The following is a 6,837-nucleotide window of genomic DNA, read 5'->3' on the forward strand; positions in this document are numbered from 1 at the left end:
AACAACAAAAAACCCAACAAAAAACAGGGATGTCTGTATGTGACCTTCCAGTACTGTAGTGGCTATACTCTGTAGGATAGTGTATGATTAATTGCATCATTTTGCTAGCACATTCACTTTACTTTTAACTATTAAGTGCATAAGTAAGTGTTTTAAGGATCACCACAGTTTATATTTTATTCTGAGAATAGTATATGTTAACTGTTTATGTGTCCTTCAGTGGATACTGCAGCTCTTCACAAGTATTTACAATGTAAACTGCACAACACTGTCATTAAATGGTAGCATAGCATTACTCTTGYGGTAAGAAAAGGGAAAATCCAGACCTCATACCATCCCTTTTCCACCTTTTTTTGCTCCAATGCAGCACCTTTRTGTGAAGTTCAGACTGAGGATAAAGTTTCTTTTCAATTTACCATTTTCAGAATCAAATCGAAGTGGAAATCCCTGTGATTAGGTTATGGCTCTAGACGTTTAAAATCATCTGGAGAGTCATTAAAACTGAAGTTGATTGCATTCAGAGAGCAGGGATTGTGCGTGCCCCTCATCAGCAGTGACAGTGGGAGACTTGAGTGGCTTCTCAAAAAATGAATTAGGGCTCTTCTGAGAGTGCTCTGAAGCCCTCAAGGCTAAACCAGATCTTGCTTCCCACCACTTGTGATGTGCAAATCCTTGCACTTTTCGAAGATGCAAGGTCTCTTTTGTTGATGGAGATACAGGAGTGGAGTAAATGGCAACTGAATTAAGGGAGGATGCAGCACCAAATGTTCACTAAGTACAGAGGAGGAAATTAGGGACACCTTGAAGTTGTAGACCATGATGTAGAATGATCTATGCTTAGAATTTTGCTCTGCACTTKACCAATATTGAATTGTGAGCAGTGGTCCCACTCCTGATTAGGAGAGAGGTGTGGATATACCTGTTCCATTGACAGAGGGGGGAAAGCTAAATCAAAAAATATTCTGAATTCTTTCATCAAATTTCATGTAAATGGGAATTGAAACATCAATAGTGACAAATGTTATTTCTTTATGGCCACTGAGGCCGTTTGACCCCTGAGAGTTCATTTGGCTAGGAGACTAACTGAACCATAGCATGCTTCTGGATTTTCGAACACATGGTGGACATAAAGCAGCAAAAGAAATTAGGGAGAATTTCTGGTCAGACCACAGATACCACACAAAACCCTGTAAAGTACAAAGGAAGTTGGAAATGAAGATGCAAAATTGAGAATACATTGTATATTCAAGATGCTTTTGCTTAACTTTAGATAGAAGAAGCAGAAGTTCCAGAACCTTGGTAAAAAGATCTGACTAGGCAGATTAGATTGGGTAAAAGTCCTATTTTTTTTCTACRATTATATTTCCATCCTTTTCAGCCATAAAGGCCTTGTTTGTAAGACCTACTATGTTTATCATTGGTAGCAACAGCAAATGGATAAAGACGGGCAGGATAATGACTGATCTCTGAAATGGCTCATTTTGTTAACTAAATTACAGGTTGTGCTGTGGACACAGACAGCTGGCAGCCAGTGTTGCCTGAGCACCAACCCTCACAGAAAGTGAAATGTGTACTTGCCTTTTGTTAGTGCACACAGTATCATTATCACCAATGCCATCGTGACAAATGTGATGATTACATAYGTCCCCTGAGAACAGCTGCAGACAGAAGGGTGGACTGAGCAGTGAAACAAGCTACCCTGCTATCAGGAGCTGTTCAGCCTGAAAACAAATCTGTAAATATTTCAGCAAGAGGTCAGACAATACTTGGGTGAAGTTTGCATTTGTCTAGACTTCTCCCATTTTGGCATCTCTGAGCAGTCTACACCCACTTAGTAAAAATGTTGTTCTCATTTGAAGGAGAAAGAAATAGTGGCAAAACTGCTCTTATGCTTCTTGCAAGTTACACAGCAAGTCCCTTCCAACATAAGGGATTAAGATCTTCTGACATGAAGCTCTTCATTGATTTATTAAACCATGACTCTCCTCACAAAAACAAATTACTTGCTATTTTCCATCCACTGGACTAAATGCTCTGCCAGCTGTCCCCCTTTACCTGGTGAGCAGTGGTGTTTTCAGAATGGATCCAGTGAGAATCTTCCCTTTCTCTGTAATAAATCCTGTGAGCAGGAGTAATGTGGTGATTTCAAAAGGAGAGCATGAGGAAAGCTGTTTATTTGGCTTAGTGTTATCACTTTTCTCTGGTAATGATGAAGGGTAAAGGAGCTTCTTTTCGTCATATATTAGATAAGATGAGTGGACCTAATTTTGAAAAATCAGATTAAGCATTTACTGCTTATGAAAACAGAACCCAAATCCATGACAAAAACTCTTAAGAAGAGCCCCTATATTCAGAATGATAATTTTGAACACAGAAGGATTTTCAATGTGTTCCAGAAGGGAATTTCTAGGGCAGTAACTTTTACCAAGCAAGAAGAAGAAGCAGCTCTTTGTTTGGGCTCTTACAAAAGTTTTTCTCTAAGCAGTATCAGTTCATTTTATATTCAGGAGCATAAGAATCTTTATTCTTGCTTTCTTAAAAAGAAAATTGCATCCTTAGAAACTTCTGTTATCTCTATGAATGTTAACTCCTAATGCAATGGTCTCAAAATATTTTGTAGCAAATATGTGCCTAGATTATGAACTAGTGTGTTAAAAAAGAAAATAAGTGGATAACATAGTTTCATTAGATATCTGTTAATCATAAAATATGAATCAAAGAGCTTGGGTTTTTCTCAGTTTCATACATTATTTTGTAGAACTCTTACTTTCACATTTTTWACATTCCTAGTTTCAGGTACTTTGAATTTTTTTGAGACTTTTCTATTATAAAAGTCTCTGTATAGCACTACTAATTTTAATTTCTAATGCAAATCTAAGTAATCCTCTTGAAACTGCAGGATTATGTTATCTGATAGCAATGTTGTATTGTGTTGCAGTCTGGTTAAACTTCAGTAAGCAACGTAGGTCATTTGCTGCCTAAGTTATTGCTGGCATCCGGGAGTTTTCCCTTTATCATGCTGGAAGAATATCCTGTGCTAATACTCCAGGAGCTTGCAGAAGGAGCTTGCAGAACTTCCCTTCTGCTGTGCAAAAAAAGGGTTCAGATGTATCTATTCAGAAGTTTAACCTGTATTGTGCTGACAGCAGCCACGCTGGTGTGCACCAGCGGATCCCATGAGCTGTGGGTGCTGAGCCATCCTGAGGCTGGGGCTCCTGCACACACAGCCTGCCTAGCCCTAAAAACTGAGGGCTCTAGACCCAGGAGCATTGTGACACTTCAGGCTAGCTGAAAGGGCCCTTCTGTCATGCTGCTCTGCTTATCTGTTTCTATTTCTTATTTTCCATTTAACAGGAAAATTAACAAAGTGAAAACCAATACCCATTCTCACAGCTTAGCTATTACTTTAATTAAAAAGAAAATATTTAATGTGACATTGTTACGGTCAGCATGCAAATGTAACCAACTGTAACTCTGAAATACTGTTTAAAATGTCTTTAATTCAGCATTTAAGAAAGCTGCTGATTTAACAGTCCAGGAAATTCAGCTCTGATCACAAGCAGCATACCTTTAGTAGCATGAGTCATTGCATCTGTTCTCTTTTTCAGCTATCTCAGACACCCAGTAGAGACACTGATCTGTGCTAGGAGTTGTATTTTGGTACATGGTRTTGATGCTTTTGTGGGTCTGCTTCCTCCTTAATTTCCCCCATTTTTTCCTTTTCATAGTTTTATGAGAGGCTCTTCAGGAAGGAGCARTTGAGATAGTTGTTCCAACCCTGGTATACAACACAAAAAGCACTATAACTTATAAGTGACATACACAAATGGAACTGCAGACTGTTCTCAAAATTGCTTGTCACAGCAAGAAAAGCACACATAAACCCATAGTCAAAAGAGGGAAATGTTCTGAGACRTTAGTGGTCAGGACCTGGTATTGTGGCTTACATCGTTTCTGGAAAGTGGCTGATCTGGATATACTAGGGCTGTTTGAGCAGGACAGAAAATAGTTYATCTTTTTGACAATGAAGACTGGAAATCTTTGATTTGTGTTCAGCTAGCAAATGTGGCAAGGTTAAGTGCAGGTTCCATTTGTGTGTCAATGCAATGATAGAACAGTGGCTTTTGCAACTAAACCACAGGCAAATCTCAGAAAATAATGCAGTATATCCAATCCTCCACTGCTAACAGGGTTAAGAAGACTCAGAGGATCAATTTAAAGCAMCAGTTTTCAAGCCAAATATATTTCTAGATAAACATCACTGAAGTCTAAGGAATGCTGCCAGGATTAAACAATGCCCTTAATTTCTAGTTAGCAGTTGATCTCAATCCACAGAGGTAATAAAAGAAAATGCCAGTTCTTCTGTAGCTGTTTGGTCGTTTCCAGCAAATTAGTTAGAGTCTCAGCCCAGCTGATAGTGGTGGAAAAATTGCAAATCCTCAAAAAATAGTCAGGTTTTAGTATGCACTCACAGAATAGTTTTGAATTTACTGTCCATCTATTCTGAAAACCTGAAAAGAGATAGTGTTGTAATGTTTGAATCTCACTCCTTTTCTTGGAGACTTCTCAAAATGTGCATTGGCTACTGAGGATGGCGGACAGGGAGTTTCCATTGCTGTTTCTTGCATGCAGTTGGATGTATATTAAAAAAATTGACTAATTACGTATTGTATCTTGCATGTCTATAAAGTTATCCAGAAAAATGGGGAGACACTTGGCACAGCTACCTCTCTGTTGCTTTGATCAAAACTGAGACACAGCTGCTTGTTTGTTTTTTTTTTATTTCCCTCACCTTTTCTTTTTCTTTTATTTGTTAAATGCAGCTCTTGCTATTAACCTTTCTCACAAAAACAATAAAGCCTCTTTCATGCTTCCTTCCCATTTCAGATCATTCTGTTGGAGAGGTGTTTGCTAGAAAAGATGGGAAGGYTTTCATGTTCTTTTTTCTTCTTGAAACCACCTACGTAGTTTCACAAAAAAAGAAGGAACTGCAGCCCTGAAGGCTGGGGGAGGTGCGTGTCTCCAATGCCACCTCGAAGGCTGTAGAGTTGGTAGCCACTGACTGTGATAGTGAACCCACTACTTTAGGGTTGCATCTCTAATACCCAACATTWAAAGCAAAATCACCCCCAAACAATCCAAGGTACTGGATTTCATTCACCTCAAAAAAGAAACTGCATCATGATGCAAGTGAATTGATAAATGCATTTTAAAAAGCATCAAGCCAATGTAAGATTCAAATAACTTTGAAGAAATTGTGTTTGACAAACTTCCCTTGCCACCACGTAGCACATGCTTCAATGTCAAGAAAAGTCCTTATTAAAAGGACTGCAGTGTTATCTCCCTTGATAGCAATTCTTCTTATTGTTCTCTTGAGATAACGCTTTCCAAGGTTTGGCAGGGAGCATAAGGAAGGCCAMCCTCTTTAGCAAGAGCCACGACCGCACTGGATAAATATAATATACAAAATTAGAAGAATATGATGTGTCTTTTTGAAGGTAATAGTGGGCCGCATGAGTTACCAGTTACAAGTGGTTACAGTCTGTGTGTAATTTCAGTTTGAGAAACCCACATATTTCATTGTCTAGGAAAGATAAAAATAAACTACAAACATAATAAAGCAAGATTTTAACTGGACGTATTTTTAGAGTTTGAATGCCTTCCAATGAAGATAATGCTGCTGTTTGTGTAAGAAAATGGTGTCTTCAGATAAAATAAATATCTGAAGTTTAGGCTTATCAATGGTAAGAACATTTCTGTTTTACCACATTTTGTCGTCTTTTCTTCTTCCTTTTTTTTCTTCGAAGGAAAAGGGAGGATGAAAATACAAACCAAATGAAATAAGTAATATATCTAGAAATGAAAATTCTAATAAAATTTGGGTAATTAAATAAAACCACTGTATTTTTTTAATTAGTTTTTCATTTGGTTATGGAAAATCTGWGAAGTTTAAAAGCCATCATGGTGTGGCATTCTGCAAGTCTTTGATACTTTTTGTTTTTAAACAAACCTGAAATTTTATACAACTGTGCTCTCTGAAGTATTCTGGCCTTTCTTTGATGGTCTCTTTTCCCACACTGGGACAGTTCTGCTGGTGTTTGAGGCTCATCAGTGAGAAGATGTGCAAACCCTTCTGAAACTTTCAGAACCCTGATGCAGGAATTTGCTGTGCACTCAGGCTGGCATTTATACCCATCTATTTAGGGAGACTGTAATTAGGTTAACTTGTGTTCTGGTGTGAAAAAAGACCATCGTGATTTCATGATACAGAACTGCAATCTGTTTGTTTTATCCATCCTTTAAGTTTTAGTATAGGTTATCCTTGCATGAAGACTGGWGTTACATGAATTCCCTGGAGCTTCTTTTGCTTTTGTCATGTACTTAATTCTTTTTTGGTACAAGAGCATGAATGATGTTTATTGGATCAGCACAAATTTCATATTGGTAATTCCAAAACAACTGTATCCATTTTCTGAAGGAGAGTGATTGATTATTAATGTTGTAATGAAGTACAAAGCAATTTGAGAATAGTGATATTTATTCAGAGGATCAGTGAGATTCCACAGAGATGAACAGGACCATTGCAAAAAGTAGATGCAKGCTCTTTTGTTGTATTTTCACATCTTCTTCCCATTGTAATATGACTAAACCTAGAACAGGATAGCTAYAAACACAGGGAATCCATGCCAGTATTCCTTTTATTTGTTCCTGAAGTGCTCCTACATGCATACACATACTGTCTGCTTTGTTCTGTTGGTATTTTTTTAATAGCCTGACAAGGCTGTGTCACTAGCATTGTCCACCAATTTGCAAAATAATCTTTTGAATCTTGAAGAT

General features: G+C 37.8%; 1 protein-coding gene across 1 annotated transcript in view; it reads left to right on the forward strand.

Annotated features, from left to right (window-relative positions):
* The window catches only part of NRXN3 (neurexin 3), an 888,791-nt gene that overhangs the window by 737,810 nt on the left and 144,144 nt on the right, over window positions 1-6,837 (forward strand). The window lies entirely within an intron of this gene.

The sequence above is a fragment of the Malurus melanocephalus genome, unplaced genomic scaffold (assembly GCF_030028575.1).
Source record: "Malurus melanocephalus ecotype Western Australia unplaced genomic scaffold, MMel_1.1 scaffold_0, whole genome shotgun sequence".
Taxonomy (NCBI): Eukaryota; Metazoa; Chordata; class Aves; order Passeriformes; family Maluridae; genus Malurus; species Malurus melanocephalus.